Below are 15,598 nucleotides of genomic sequence, written 5' to 3'. Positions count from 1 at the left end.
AGAAACACTAAGTTTAAATGAGGAAGGTAGATATATTGGATTATTCTACCGAAATGGCCCTGAAGTAAAAACTATATTTGCAACTCTCCTACAACAGTGACTTGGTTTTGAAGCGAGAAGTTTAACAGCATCTTATTTGGAAAGATTCTTGATTACCTGCCTGGCCCCACACAAAACCAAAGCAGTTATTCCTGTTCCTGAAGGCCTGCACAAACCATGACACCAAAAAACCTAAGGTTTAACTGCGTCACAACATCACTGGGGACTTCCATTATCACACCACAGGTGCAATCTTTACCAGTAGTTAACAATTTCTCCTGCACTGGAAGATAAGATGTTTTCAGGCTCTTTCTGCCCTAATCTCACACAGCGCTTTGTGTGCGACCAACACCCGTGTAACTCTTCTCTGTAGAGTGCAGTGGTGCACAAGGCTCTGGGCTGCTCCGCTCCTTCCCTTCCCAAAGCTGCCAGCACTTACACCCAGGCCCTGTTGGCCCACACCTTCGCCCTGGCTAAGGGCTCTCAACACACGCAAGAACCACTTGATATGCTTGACTGAAAGACAATGAGAGCAGGTATGGGAACCTCAGTGCCAGGCCATCATCAGAGAAGGGACAAGTGACCTTTCCGAGCCCGTTGTTACAGGCAACAGCAGCCTGGATACTCTCACTCTATAGATCTAGAAGTCATAGAATCATAGAATGGTTAGGGCTGGAAGGGACCTTCAAAGGTCATCTAGTCCAACCCCCCTGCAAGGAACAGGGATATCTCCAACTAGATCAGGTTGCTCAGGGCCTCGTCCAACCTGGCCTTGAACATCTCCAGGGATGGAGCATCCACCACCTCTCTGGGCAACCTGTTCCAGTGTTCTACAACTCTCATGGTAAAAAATTTTTTCCTAATATCCAATCTGAATCTACCTCCCTCTATTTTAAAACCATTACCCCTTGTCCTATCACAACAGGCCCTCCTGAACAGCCTCTCCCCATCTTTCTTGTAGGCCCCCTTGAGGTACTGGAAGAAGGTCTGTCACAATATTCTCTTGTCAGTCTTTTGAGGACAAACAACATCTCATTCAAACCATTTATCCACACAGGATTAGAACTGCCACACATGTTAGAGTCTGCCCTCCCTTCCTTCGCTGCACTTGCCTCCTCATCACTAACACTCAGTAGAATGCCAGAGATGGAGTCACTGCATCACAGAGTAGTTGAGGTTGGAAGGGCTTCTGGAGATAATCTAGTCCAAGCCCCCTGCTCAAGCAGGGTCACCTAGAGCAGGTTACCCAGGACTATGACCAGTCAGGTTTTGAATAAGGGTGTTCTTTACACCTTCCCTTCAGGTATTTTTAAGTCTCCAGCTTCTGTTCTCCATCTGCCCTCTCCACCCAGCTTCAAGTTTGCATTTACTGTCCGGTGCCAGAATTGACGTGACAGAAGCTTTCTTCTGGCTTTTTCAACTCTATGTTCACACCTCATTTAACTCCTACCTGCCCTTAATTTCCCTAAGGGAGGAGAACAACCTTCCCATGCATTTTCAGGCTTTCTGCCCTAATCACTTTCAAGGATGAGGGGATAAGCAGTAGAGGAAGAGTTTGCTGACTATGAAAACTGGAGCCTTCTTCCTCTCCAACAGCATACCAAACTAGCCATTTACTTCCACAGCAGCCTGATAACTGTGAAAAAACACAGTCTTCCTCCATATACAGGTTCTGTTTGTTAAGGAAGGTCTCCAAGGTTTCCCCTAACATTTCCCCTTTCTCCAACTACTGCAGAAGACGTGAAAAGAAATAGTAAGATAGTCTTTTCTCCAAGTACTCAACAACAAGCAATAACATCCAGTAGATTCAGTATCACAGTAGTAGTGATGCTTAGTAGATTTAGTCAATTCTTGTTCTTTATCAGCTACTACAGCCAGAAATGTAGCCTCTGCCAACATTGATCGACTGGGGAGAGATGTAGACTAGAGCTGTGTCCACCTTTGACCTTTTGCACGGCTCCACACTACTTCCAGACAGGCTGCAAGAGTTAACGGATTTGGTGTAGGGCCCAAGTGCTTGCCTCCCTCCCCTTCATCATCCCACTAATGGTGAAACCTAGTCTGTACCACAAGAGACAGCAATACATTTATCGGTTTATGGACAATTCATAATTATTTCATTCCATTTCTGTCTTTCAAGTATAGACACCAGTCTTTTGCTCCTCACCAGAACACGCCCACCAGCCGGGTCAAGCAAGGAAAAAAAGCAATTTCATCCATATTTTTCATTGACAATCGCCATTTCAGTTTGCTTCTGTGCAAAATCTTCAGGGAGATCTCTGCATCACTTTCCCTGTTGTGTGACCCTTCAGTCCTACTTATAAGCTCAGAAACTTCCCACGCAAGTGTATCCTTTGGCTAAAAGGTACTGATAAAGAATCCCAGTCCAGTCAAATCTACTGTATTTTCACCCCCTGCAATCCTAATTTACCTAGATGGGACAGCCGGTGGAAGAGGGAGGTAGCTCTCTTTCAGAAGGCTGCAGGCAGGCCTGGGAATGAGCACAAATCATCTCTGGGCATAACTGGCAACGCAGCACCTACACCCCTCCAAACTGTACCTCCAGCCTCAAGCTCTCACCTCATTCCTCCTGTTACCATCTTTAAATGCAAGAAATAGGGTACGGTGGCTTGTTGTAGCCAAACCCAAGCCCTTCAACATTTCAGGTAAGATCTGTGAAACAAGGGTTTGTAGCCTTCCACTCACGTGCAGGAGAGATGCAGCAAGACACACTAGCAATAGGGGGAGTTTGGCAAAAGCTACAAAAGGCCTGCAGGTCCTGACTTACTCCGACGTGCTCAGACTCTCTTGTTCTTCCCTCCTTTTTATCTAGTGCAATACCATCTGTTCAATGGTGTAACTCCTTTTTCACTCCTCTTCCCTCCCTCTGCCTGGGCACCCAGGAGCTTTTATGTGTGCCCCATAGTGGGGGCAGGAACAGAAGAAATGAAAAGGTCAGAGAAAAAGAGAGGTTGCACACACATCAGTTTCTTGGATAGCAAGAAGACATGTCTACAAGCCAGGCCAAGTTACTACATGCTTTTTAAACCCGAGACAGTCTCCCTTTTGGCTGCAAAAGGCTGCCGTGATCCTGTTCTCAGAGGTACTGCCATCAGTGATGAACGTCGTTTCAGAGATAGTACTTTTGGACCTTCCAATGCAAAATTTAATGTCACTTATACTGACACCAATTACTAGCTCCAGGGATGAAAAACTGGAGTACAAAGCCATCAGCCAGTGCATCCCACCAGCAAACCCTGATGAGCAAAATACAATAGAGCACAGGCACTAGGTATCACTGAAACGGTCCTCAAAAAGGAGCAATACTTGATGCAACTGTCTGATGCTGAGTTAATCAGCCCTGCTGAGACGCAGAACACATTACCTCCAACTATGACAGCACTGCTATGCCACCCTTAAGATCCGAGCTAATATTTCAGCTCAGATTATCACAGTGCAATGTGGATCCCTGGTACCAGCTCAAGGTGACCACATGCCCCATCGCATGGTTTAGACACACAATTAAAACTGCAAGCATAAAAGAGATAGCTGGTTTTCCATTTCTCAGCTGGTGAATGTTGTTTTTAATTATTTTTCCCCTCCGAGTTAGAAAGCAATATTCCCTAAAGTTCCAAAATGGCTTAGGGCTCATTCCAGCAATGGACACACTTTCGTAGCACAGTTACACACTGCTAAATTGCGTTTAAAAGTCAGCCCTGGATAGATCCAAATCCAGCTTGTGGCTTTGAGGGGAAGAGGAACAATAGTAACTCCTGGATTCTCATCTAACTGGTGCTTTCCAAGCATCACAGATTTCCAGAAATCTTGCCTATAATTAAAATCAAAAGCAAAATCAAGTCCACAGCCTCAGCTTCTTGTCTGCTTTTGTGCCTTGAGATGAGGACTAGGAGTGGTCAATTTATGCAAAAATGCACAGAAGTTGGGAACAGACGTTTCCCTGTGCTTTCCCCATCCTGTCCCTCCACAGGCCTCCCCACCAACACAATTAACTTTTTCTGGTTTTGTTTGTGTTCCTTCTTCCTCCAGAGCTCTTGAGCACAGACCAGCAGTTATTGCCATGCCCAGCAGCCACAGAGCTGCAGTGCAGTACAAAACCAACTACTTTGCTGGGATAGTTTAGTTTTTGACCAAATCCAAAGTCCAAAGCAGGTACGAGCTGAGCACAGATAGCTCCGCTTCCTCAACTCCCAAACCTTTAATCAAAGCAAACACCACAAATCGAGCTCTAACTACATCTTTAAAAAAACATATTAAAAAAAAAATAAAATCACAAATTCACTAACACAACCTCCTTAGCTGAAAGATTTCTTCCAGCCCTGCTGTACTCTCCTATAATAACCCTTAAAGCTGTAGCCCACTAAGCTAGGCTGCTATTTATATATTACACACCACAGGTGTCGGTATAACACAACAGAATAAGATACAGAGAACGGGTGCTATAAATCCACGCAGCTCCTCCTGCGTACTGTGGTGACAACACTGCTCCTTCTCGGCCTATGTTTCCCCTCTCCCTTCAGCTCTTCTTTCCAGAAAGACTGCAATATAAACAAGCCATGCAACATGTTCTGGGGATCAGAGTTCAAGTCATTTTCTCCTCATACCTTGACTTGCATAACTGAAAAGGTTTCTGTCAACTTGCGAGAGCTGCTTTTCCTGAAGGAACAAAGCATCACGGTTTTGAGTTGTTTTGCTTCTTCACCTCCTTTTAAACAACCATGACGACATACATCCTACACCATGATTGAGCAAGCAGAAAATTATTAATAAGACAGACAGACATCCCGCTACGTCAGTTACTCGTTCACACCCACTGTTCTCTGTACATGACTGCCTGCAGAGTCAGAGGCTCGAGGTCAAACGAACGATCCTTCTTAGGTTTCCCAGAGAGAAAAGATGGAAAAAAGTAGAAAAGGCTGGAAATAGCTTAATTAGTCAGGCTCCAAAGCAGTTCAGCTCACCATTTTTCTCCCCAAGAACCATGATCAATCTAAATAAATAAAAGTCCAACCAGATAATTTTGTCTGTATTACACGTGCACATTTGCTACAGCATTACAATCACCTTAAAACAAGGCGTGCTTTGTCTTCTAATAATGCCTAGGATATCTAAAACATCCAGCTGTGCCCGATTTGCAGCTAGTGAGTTAACCTCAGCTCTCACAAAAACAGCTGGGAATTACCAAACTAAATCTGCCAGTCAGCTTGGGGAAAATAAAGAATAATCTCAACCCTAGGCTAGATAAATTACAAAAAAAAACCCCACCCAAATCCACTCACAAGCAAAATTAGGGCTCAAGGAGTAGCAGAGAGAATAACAAAACAAAAAAACACAATACAATCTGAGAGGGTTAATTTACTTGCTCCACTACCAGCACTTGGAGAATGAAAAGCTCCCCATCTACATCAACAGCAGGTCCCAGGTAAATCACACTAGTTTCTCACTTAGTGATAACACTGTAAATCCTGATCCTCTGAATCATCTGGTGTTAGAACCTGCCCCAGAGACACAGGTGGGTTTTGTATGACTAGTTTTCACAGTAGCATTTGCAATCCCCAGTCATTATTAAGTCCAAATACGCATGGACTGCCACCATCTGATGCCACAGCTCTCTTCACTGCAATTTTTAGTCCTCATATTTTAGAAAGCAACAAGTTACACTATGGAGGTTTGTATGGATTAAGAGGCCCAGCAAACAGGTGTGAACGTGCTCCTACCAGCATACAAAACTGAACAGTTTAATTTTCATTTAAATAACATGCAAAGCATACCTGTAGTCAGAGCCCCAAACATATTACGCTCACGGATTTTTCTGGTGTTGCTCCTATCCTCCCTCAACTGCTAAGGAAAAAAAAAACCAACAAAACACCCCACACACAAAAAAAACACCCAAAAAACAACACAACACCAAACCACCAAAAAAACCCAAACTCCCCAACCATTTGAGTTGGAATTTACCCAAGCAAGATTGGGTAAGTTTACCCAAGCAGATTCTGCAAGTCCATCTGCTGTGATGCATGTGTGCCAACAGCAGAGCCCTGGGATTCTCAGGAATGCAGAAAAACAAGTCAGCAAAAAGCATAAAGCCAAATTAATTCAGGAAGGGAAGAAAATGGAGATAAGTGGCAGCACTTACCCCACACTACTACTAAGTCTTGGAAGTTTCCCAGGGCAGCGATTCTGCAGCTCAGAAGAAAGCTGCAGGACATGAACAGTTTGAGCAGCTTCTCTGATAACATTATTGCCTTACATTTCCAGTGCTCTCAATTCAGCATTGCAACGAATAAATTCCCATTGCCCTTGGATCTTGAAAATGAATCAGAACACACACCTTAACTGCTAACTACCATGAGAAAGTTAAACCCGAACTGGAAAAGCTCAAATACTGTACATATTAAGGCTGTTTTCAAAAGCTTTTTTTTTTTTATATGTAGCTTTGTTTTCTTAGCACTAAAGCTCAAAAAAAAAATACTATTTACAACAACAAAACCCCTAAGAAGAAAAGTTCTATTGAACAACTACTGAACTATAAGAATGCTTTGTGGACATAAAGTGGTTTTGAGCTAACAAAAAACTGCTCTACAGGTTGCAGCAGAGCCTGTATGTGACCCCCTAAAGATTTTTTAATGCTTTGTTTCACTTCTTAAACATGAATAAACGAAAAACTACCACATACAATATCTGAACAGTACTGATCCGAAGGATTTTGAGAGCTATGAGATACATAGCATAGCTGAAAAATGTAGTCCTGAAGTACATTTAATGCAGCACATAAAGTCCTAACTGACATGTTTTCTGTATGGGAAAGGCTGCAAGTAAGCCTACGTGTGTTTAAAAAAAAAAAAAATTATATCTAAGGTACTGAGCTTTCCAAGGTGAACAAAGACATAGGTGTATCCAACTTCGGCGTTCAGATTAACATTAATTCTGTGTCTCCTTAGACAAAGCTGAAATCAAATTCACAATAAAAAACCCAGGACAAAGGAGCAGGCCAAAAGACATAAAAACAGAACTGGATTTCTTCACAGATCAACTGTTAGTTGTTGTAAGTGAACTCAGCTCCTTATGGAAAAGTTTGCACAAGTCCATTTACATATTTCTGCGTATACAGAGCTATAAAACGACATTACAACAGCCTGTATCGCAATGCTAACTTTTAGGGGTTATAGTGGAGTTCATAACCCTGAATTATGCACCTTAGTTTCTTTACCTATACAGGAGGAAAGCTAATTATCTCTGATGGTAATCTTCAATTGCCATCTGTCTGGAAGGAAAGCTGCCTAAGTTAGTCAGTAGGGAATGCTGGGAAAGCTTATATGCTTTTCTCAGTGCTACACAGAGACGCCCACTTAGGACTTTCAGACCTCAATCCTCGATGAAGGTTAAACACAACACATTTCCTCCCCAAAACTGAAAACTGATGTATCACTGGTTTGGGGTTTTCTTCCCCCCCCTTTTTTTAAAAAAAAAAAAAAAAAAAGACAGTCACTCCTAAAACTGAAAGGAGTCAAAGGTACATTTCACCCCACCCACAGATCCTCTTTCAGGGTCTCACAGCCCTTGTGCTGGGGTTGCCTGTTGTGGCTAAAATGCCTACGAGCCCAGCTGCACCAATGGCTTCACGAGGTACCTTCTGCTGCCAACCATCAGCCTTCTCCATCGTTTTCATTTGTTACTTTCTAAGCCAAGTCTGGTTTGCTGCAGGTGAAACAGTGTCTAGTTTTGCGGTTTGATTCTCAGTTTCAGCAGTCCTTAAGTGCTACTGCAAAAGGAACCGGAGTTTCTTCAGGACTGTAGTATTTTTAAACAGATTAGCTGTCCTCCTGTACCTGATCGTACCTGATCTTTGCGGAGCATCAGGTTTGCCCAGGACTGTATGCACGGGTATCTTCTCTGAAGGCAAGAGAGTAGCAGGTAAGCCCTGAGACAACATGGGGCTCACAGCAGGACAATGGACTTCTTTTGTGGCACAGATCTGCTCCAGCCACAACCAAACTAGTCCATGCTGCAGCAGAGATAACACATGAAGTCTGACATGAGATTTATGCAATCATACCCTGTATGCATGTGTGCATGCCCTTTCTTTCCTTCCCTATAAACTTTTAAACCCCTTTGGCTAAATTCAGTCAAATTAGACAGATTAGGAACTTAATGCATTTGAGACCTCCGCAAGTTTTGCAAAAATAAACAGGCAGCTGGGTGGAACAAAGAAACCATGTAAGCTCATCTTTCATTAAAGATCAGAAAGTCTACACACAGAAAGACATCAGAAACTTGGTGTCATTATATTTCCTTGTCATACAATTGTGTGGCAGAGATATTATAAGATCCTCTGGACATCAGAAAAGAAAAAATTGCTAAAATTTTGAAAAGCCTTGCACAAACATAGAAGCATCCTAATTTCCCAAAACAGTTGCCTGAAGTTGAATTCTTTAAAGTCACTCAATAATAGATAAAGTGTTAGCTGACTTTAGTCACCCAGCTTCAAAAAATGTCACTCTGAAACCAGCCAATATTTACTATGGGAAATACTCTCTGTGAAATATGAAGAATGAGATAATTATTCTATTTCACTTCACCGTTCTTTCCAAAAAGCTCTGAACAACATTCTCAATTTAGATTAGAAATCTCTGAACTAACCTCAAATCTTAGGTTTTGTATTAAGCCATCTAAGAACCGATGTCCCAAGTTCAAAACAAATTACGGCATGCCACTAGCACAGAAGAAAGAAGGAATGAAAATAGCTATTCCATTCAAGTTGCTCCAGTGAAAATGAAGTAACTATTTCCTTAACATGTTTTGCAAGAGAAGGCAGTCAATCTTGAGAAACTGTACAAATGGTATTTACACTGACCAGTATTTTAACCATCTGGCTACTCGAAACCCAGGTTATACACCTGGCCTACGCTCCACTACACAAGATAAGCAACATAGACGCAAGAAACACTGCTACATCAGACCAATGTCCATCCGGCCCACTAGTGCGTCTCCAGCAGTGACCGAGTGAGATGCTATTTAGGGACAGCACGCTGTGGACAGTTTGTGGTTCATTCTCCTTGTCCACACATTCCCTTTGCAGCACCTACAATTGTTTAGTACAGGAGTTGGAGGATAACACCCCTGCCCACTCCTTTTAGCATCCTTTTATGGACCTGCCAATGTGTACACTTGGGAACCAGGGCAGAAGGACAGGCAACCCACCAAGAGAGACTCAAGTGGTACTGCTACATCAGAGCTGCTGAACCACAGAATGCTTCACTACAGACAGTCCTGAAGCCCTTGACTTTTTGAGAACAGGGAATTAAAACTGCCATGGGCAGTTATAAAACTGGGGGGCAGGGAGGATAGGCTGGTATAGCCTTCCAGATTCTTCGCTGAGGCAAGTTAACAGTCACCCTGTCTCATTAAATATTGCAAAACATTTCAGCAAGCAGAGCTAGCTGTAGTTTTCCCTTAACTGTTTCCAGCAAAAACAGGCTTTTCCCAGCTAACCGAATGAGAAGGCAGTAACTTGCCTACACAAGGGGCACGCACGATCAAAACGAGCTACCACATGCTAGCAAGCCTTGTACGCATTCACCAATATGGACAAATCCTAACTTGCTCTGGCGCTTCATCAAGTGGATTTAATGTTATGGCTCCACTTAATCTTGTGCAAGTGTTATGTTCAAACAAACCCTACAGGGTATTCTCCCATCTACGCCACTAATCCTCCTCCTGGTCTCAGTCCCACACATTGACTTCAGACTACCTGAAGCACTGTGAAGATTGAGGTGATAATGTTTCCAGGGTGCTTAGACGTGACACTGCTGGATGACAGAGACAGGTAGGTTCAAGAACTTCAAAGAAACAGGAAACATCTATTTTGACTGCCAAAAGATGAATAAGGTTATGGTTGCGTTCGGCAACAACAGCTCTTAAGCAGCAAGCACCTTACTCTCTCCTCCTTGCAGGGAAGAAAACCCGCAAGTTCCTTCCCCTCATCGTCCCTTGTGTTATTCTAGGGCATTTGTATGCTCCTTTCCCTGGACAGATCATTTCCCCAAACAGGTCACCTGCATAGCCAAAAAACAGTGTCAGCGCAACACAAAAATTAGCTGTCCAGGAGGGAGCCGCGTAAACCAACAATTACATTGGAACAAAGATAATGGCAAAAACACAACTTCCATTCCTTTCTTACGCTGGGAAAGGGACAAGTCCTCCTCCATCCCACATGCGATATAATTTGTATTTTATACACACACACACTTTGTACTGACTATTAAATGGCCACTACATATGCATATTTCCACTGCCCACCTCTGCTAAGACTCCGGTAAGCCAACGACAGGCCACTCACACTGTTCTCATTTCACTGCTGGCCACAGGACTCTGAAAAGCAGTACTGAAAGAAAGCTATGGCCAGCTACCGCTGCACTGCGAAAGTGTCAGCCTGCAGAGCCAGTCTAATGAATAAATTTACTGAGCTCTGCAGCAGCTGATCCTTATTTTAGTGTTTCCGACCTGTACTCACAAGGGCTAAAAACTGTTCTTTTAAAAGTGAGTAGAAGAGTCTGTGGAAATCTAAGACTCAAGGCCACCCACTTCACAAATCAAGTTTCCTACTGGCTAGTGGCCCAAAAGAAAGCAGTCTTTCTGCTAGAGGAATGGAAACTTGCACTGTAAATCAACAGATGTTAAGAGGAGCTTCAATGATTAAGTTTGAACTTCATTTCATTCCTGTCTGCTCTTAAAACCAGTACCTTGATTACTCCATTCCTGCCCTTCTAACAGAGGAGAGTCAGCTTCACGGCTCCTCAAGTTTTCCAGCCTTCCCTTCCCAGTCAGGGCAAATGGGGGCTATTCAAGTTTTTGCCTTGCTCCTCCTGGCTCCCCACGGATGCTGGAATGTAAAGAATAGCTCTAGCACAATCTACTCCAGCTTTACTGCTGGGACTGGGAGCAAAGGCACCACAGAACAGTTACACACAAACTTTGGATATTATCCGGGGGATGCTTAAAATTTGCTCACTGTGTTGCAGTGCTGTAAAGGGTCTTCCTCCTGAGCTACTGAAGCTTCACTTTTGCCTTCAAGACCAAAGAACGATCGACTTTGAGAACTGGAGAGCCACCCCACCTGAACAAAGTGAACTTTAAAAGGACACGATATTTTAAGACGATAGGTAGAGAACATAGCAAGAAGCACTACCGCAAAGTATTTTACCACATTCTTCCCTGCATTTGTTCAATGCATTTTTCAAAAGGCAGTGACACCACATACCAGGCACGTTCCCTATTTTCGCTTCATAGCACACGCTAGCTAATGCTGCCCATCACCATTCAGCTTTTACAGCTTTCTGCACAAATCGGAGCTACTGATATCAGCAGCTAATACGCTGAACCGCAAAGTGAGAGCAGATTAGTTTCCACGCACGCCTGAAAGATGACTTGTAAAGGAAACGACACCTCACACATAACGTTTTCCTCCGGACCTCAATACACATCAAGAAAAGCTGAGGTTTTAGGTTCTTCTGTAGGAGGATAAAAGAAAGATTTAACACTTCAAGAAGTTCACACGCCAAATAATTAAAAAAATAAATAACGGAAGTTTTATTTTTAATTTCCCTTTAAGACTATGAATAGGTACAGAAGTATACATAACGTAACAAAAATGGAAGTAGAAGAAACTGGATTAATGGGGAAGTTTGGGGGAGGGTTATTCTGCTACAAAGCTTTTGGTCTTTTGAAACTCTGAAAAAGAAAAAAACCCTGCACACTCAGCTACCCCATAAATTAATTTCCCAATATTATTCACTAGCCTCTCTATAAGGCTAAAGAAATTGATGAACAAATTATTCAAATGAATAACAAATGAGTTGTCATAAACTTAAATTAAACTCCTCTTAAATGCACAGTGCACGTTTCAAGTAATTTAGCTAAACCAGTGCAAGTACCTGTATGGAAAGACATCTGTAAAAAGAGGTATTTCAAGTAACCTTAAGCCCGTTTCTAAAATGCACTTAACTAGGGAGCCACAGTGGGGAATCTTGCATCGTACACACAGTAAAAACAATCCTTCATGCTTATAAGTAAAATAACTTTAATGTTAAGGTACAAAGACAAACAAACCAAGATCCTGTGATACAGCTCAAGCTATGCTGTGGAGGAAAAAAAACACAAGAGCCTTTCCTTACAAGCTTGAGTCAATGGTGTGGACTGCCTTGTAGAGACTCATGGTGGTTTTGCAAGTTATATCTTCAAGTGACCCATCTGATTGTGTCCTCTTCCAGGCCAAAACACCTGAACCAACCCCGAGCAGCATATGAAGCAACACACAAGAAGCGGAAAACCACAAATCAGCCAAAGCCTATCTTGGGAAGATAGATCAAACTTTTACTGAAAGGCATCACCCACGGTGTGCCCAGCAACTAACAATGAAAACAAGCCCAGGACAGAAGTGTTAACGGCACAAAGAAGCTATCGTAAGAAAGACTATTCCCACTCCCTATCTTCTTCTATCCAAAAATGATCGCACAAGGAAGAAAGCAGTGGTCCAAAATCCTCTAAAATCGTCTCTGCCTGTAAGCTTTCAAAGGTCTGACGAGGTGGTGAAGAGTCACTTCAAGTGCTTGTCACTGTGAACAAGACCCAACACCAAGCTGGCTGTTGCATGTCCCTCCTCAGTGAGGCAACTCCCCTGAATAATTACTAAAGCCATTATTTAGCAGCACACACAGTACATGAAAAAATAACGTCTCACCAGTCACCTTGTCTAGCCAAAACACCGTAACTCACTATTTCCCCACTTCTTTATGACTTAGGACTCAGGTACTTGTGATCTTCCTGTCAGCTTTCATGCTCCGCTGTCCTGCCTACACACTCTGCAGCTGCTCCCATGGATACTTCCACATTTGGCAACTGCTTCCACAGAGAAACTTTCCTCCTGGCTTTGAACAGAGGGGTATTTGGGCACTTGGGAGTCTCACAGGTCCCGGGGGGATGATTCATACATCCCACAAGCAGGAGACGTTTCCTACAGCCAGGAAGGCCCTCAGGGAGGCCATGGGACTTACCCACCTTCAATACTGCTGGCTTTAATAAACAGCCATAAGCTTAAAGAGTAACTTAATTGACTGTTTCTGTTTAGCAGAGGGACAGACATGCTAAAGAAGCAGGTACTGCATCAAGCTGGAAAGAAAGATCCATAGATGTCTTTCAGGTAGGTGGGAAGAAAAACAAGGACATGGCTGGTGCAATCCTACCAATGGAAGGAAAGTTATTTTAGTTTCATAAATATCACTTCTGTGAACTAATCAGATGGGAATATTTCCTCTTCAGAAATAGATGGGTAGGAATCCTCACTCCATACATATTTCATTTTCCTTTAAGCCCTCCCTGAATTTAGGTTTTTTTTTAAGTTTAGGAGTGACCAGTCTAGTACAATGGCATCCTCCACAATAAAAGTTATATATTTTACGTTTAACATTTTTACACAGTTTAGCTGCAACAGAATTGCCAGGTTAAAACAAGTAATCTCATCCCATCACAAAGTTCGTCCTTTGTAAATAGTTTTGCAATCACATTGTATGTAAGAATAGCTTGGCATAACGTGGGTGAAGAAGAGAGAGACAAAAACTGAAGAAACGTGGACAGAAAGTTTCAGTCAGGCAACAGTGCAACAACCACAAATCCCAATAGATCAGTTGTTCATCTCACTGGAAATCTTAACTCGAGAAAGGACAGCAGGACTGATCTCACAGCTTGCAGTAACTAAAATAGAAACACCACCCCCACTGACAAATAATAATCCAAAGACTTAAAAAAAAACAACAAAACCAAAACCAGAGAGCATAAAACTTCCAGGATTTGTTTTTCCTCTATACTACCACGAACGGATCTGCATAGCTCACGGCAGAGCCTACCCACAGAGCCATTGTTCCTTCTCCTAGGCCTTCGGCATTTCCCAGGGGCAGTCCCTCCCTTTCGGTACCCCCACTAAACTCAGTCTTTTAGCGGGACCTGCCCGACCGGCCGCCATGGCAACACGGTGGGATTACTGGACCCAAGCAGCTTAGCAGACGCCATAAAACCTCCCCTCGAATTTTATTTACGGGCCACTGCCGGCCGCCGCTAGCTCTGCCCAGAAGCTCCCCTCGCTCGGGGCTGTCGGGCGCACAGCAGCCCGCCTTCCTCTCTGCCTTGCCCTGCCCGGCCCCGCAGCCCCCCGCCGCCCCCACCTCACCCCTCAGCAGCCGCGCCCGCCCGCCGCGACTCACCGCCCGCGGGGGGCCCGAAGTGGCTGCGGGGCTGGGGCCGGCGCCGCCTGACGCCCCGGCCCAGGAGCGGGGCTGCTCCGAGAGGCCGGGGAGAAGCCAGCGGCTCTCCCGCCCCGCGGCCGTCAGGGGCCGCCGGGGGAACAGGGACGGCCCCTTCCCCCGCCCCGCCCCCGCAGCCCCCGGGCCGCCTACCTGGCCGCCCGACGGGGAGCGCCTGCCGGGAGGGCCCTTCTCCGGCCGGGGGCGAGACCCGGCGCCGGGCAGCGCCTCAGCCCGGCCTCTCCCCCGGTACCGGCCGCCTGCGTGCGGCATCAAGCGCATCCAAATGCCGCCCGCAAGCCGGGCGGCGGCGCTTCAGCTTCTGTCAGGCTCATCCCCACCGGTAACCGGGTCCCGATGTTCATTTTTACCAGGAAGTTCCCAGGAACCTCTGGGAAAGGTCTGGGACATCTCACCTCACCAGGTCTCAAACCGATTAAACTTGTATCCTCTTCAAAGGAGGCTTGTCGAGGCAGGCTCCATCCCTCTTGGAAGTTACGTTAATTCCTTGAATGCCTTCACCGAGGAACACGCCGATGTATCGGCATAGCCATCTCTGCCTTCGAACACGCGGTAATTCACATCGAGTAGCAGTATTGTTGGCAGCGGCTGCCATCAGTGCTTACCCGAAAGAGGTTTTAAAATTGGAAGCCAGACTTAGGCATAGACTCTACGTGAAGTTAGCTGGAAGCTTTCCCGTCTGAAAGAACGCAGGAGCGTGCTAAGAAGATGTCTCACGGCAAAAACGCCGGCAAACTCAGCAACAAGTCCTTTCAGCGTACCCAGTCCTACGGGTTCAGGCACCACGCACAAGATCCCCTCAGCCTACGCGGGAGTTTACAGAGCCAGCAACGCTTTATAAACGAGGGGTGTTCACTTACCAGTCGTCAATAGCACAGATGTCTTATCTTTAAGTCATCCGAGACGAGAGGACAGAACTTGTCGCTTCTTATCAGGGCCGCCCAAGCTGCGTTGGCAGCTTCAGCTTTATTCCCGCACGCTGGTGTTGAGGATAAGGATGAAGAGGAGGGCTTGCTTCAGCTGAGCCCCGTCTGCAAGAGACAACGTAAAAGGAAGCACGTTGTGTGCTCAGACAGAAATGCTATCTGGCTCAAGTCTGATGAAATTCCTCCTTGATTTATACCAACGCTGTCGAGGGGGAGGAGAGACTCACGTGAAGAAGGCTAAAGCGCTGCTCCGTCTCCCAACGAGCAGCCTCTTCCCGGCATGACTGCCAGCTGGAGCTG

At 44.8% G+C, this 15,598-nt stretch overlaps 1 protein-coding gene across 4 annotated transcripts in view; it reads right to left on the bottom strand.

The window, feature by feature from the left end:
* Positions 1-15,297, bottom strand: part of ST3GAL6 (ST3 beta-galactoside alpha-2,3-sialyltransferase 6) — a 44,745-nt gene extending 29,448 nt beyond the window's left edge. For 2 of the 4 annotated variants that reach the window (XM_086617002.1, XM_086617028.1), the window contains exon 1: positions 15,233-15,297. The gene's annotated coding sequence lies outside the window, so the exon portion shown is untranslated. The other 2 variants (XM_086617010.1, XM_086617018.1) reach the window with 2 other exon arrangements.
* Between the last annotated feature and the right edge of the window lie 301 nt (positions 15,298-15,598).

The sequence above is a fragment of the Tauraco erythrolophus genome, chromosome 1 (assembly GCF_009769465.1).
Source record: "Tauraco erythrolophus isolate bTauEry1 chromosome 1, bTauEry1.pri, whole genome shotgun sequence".
NCBI classification, from domain to species: domain Eukaryota; kingdom Metazoa; phylum Chordata; class Aves; order Musophagiformes; family Musophagidae; genus Tauraco; species Tauraco erythrolophus.
Note: the sequence above shows the minus strand (reverse complement) of the source record. Positions and strands in the feature narration are given on the sequence as shown.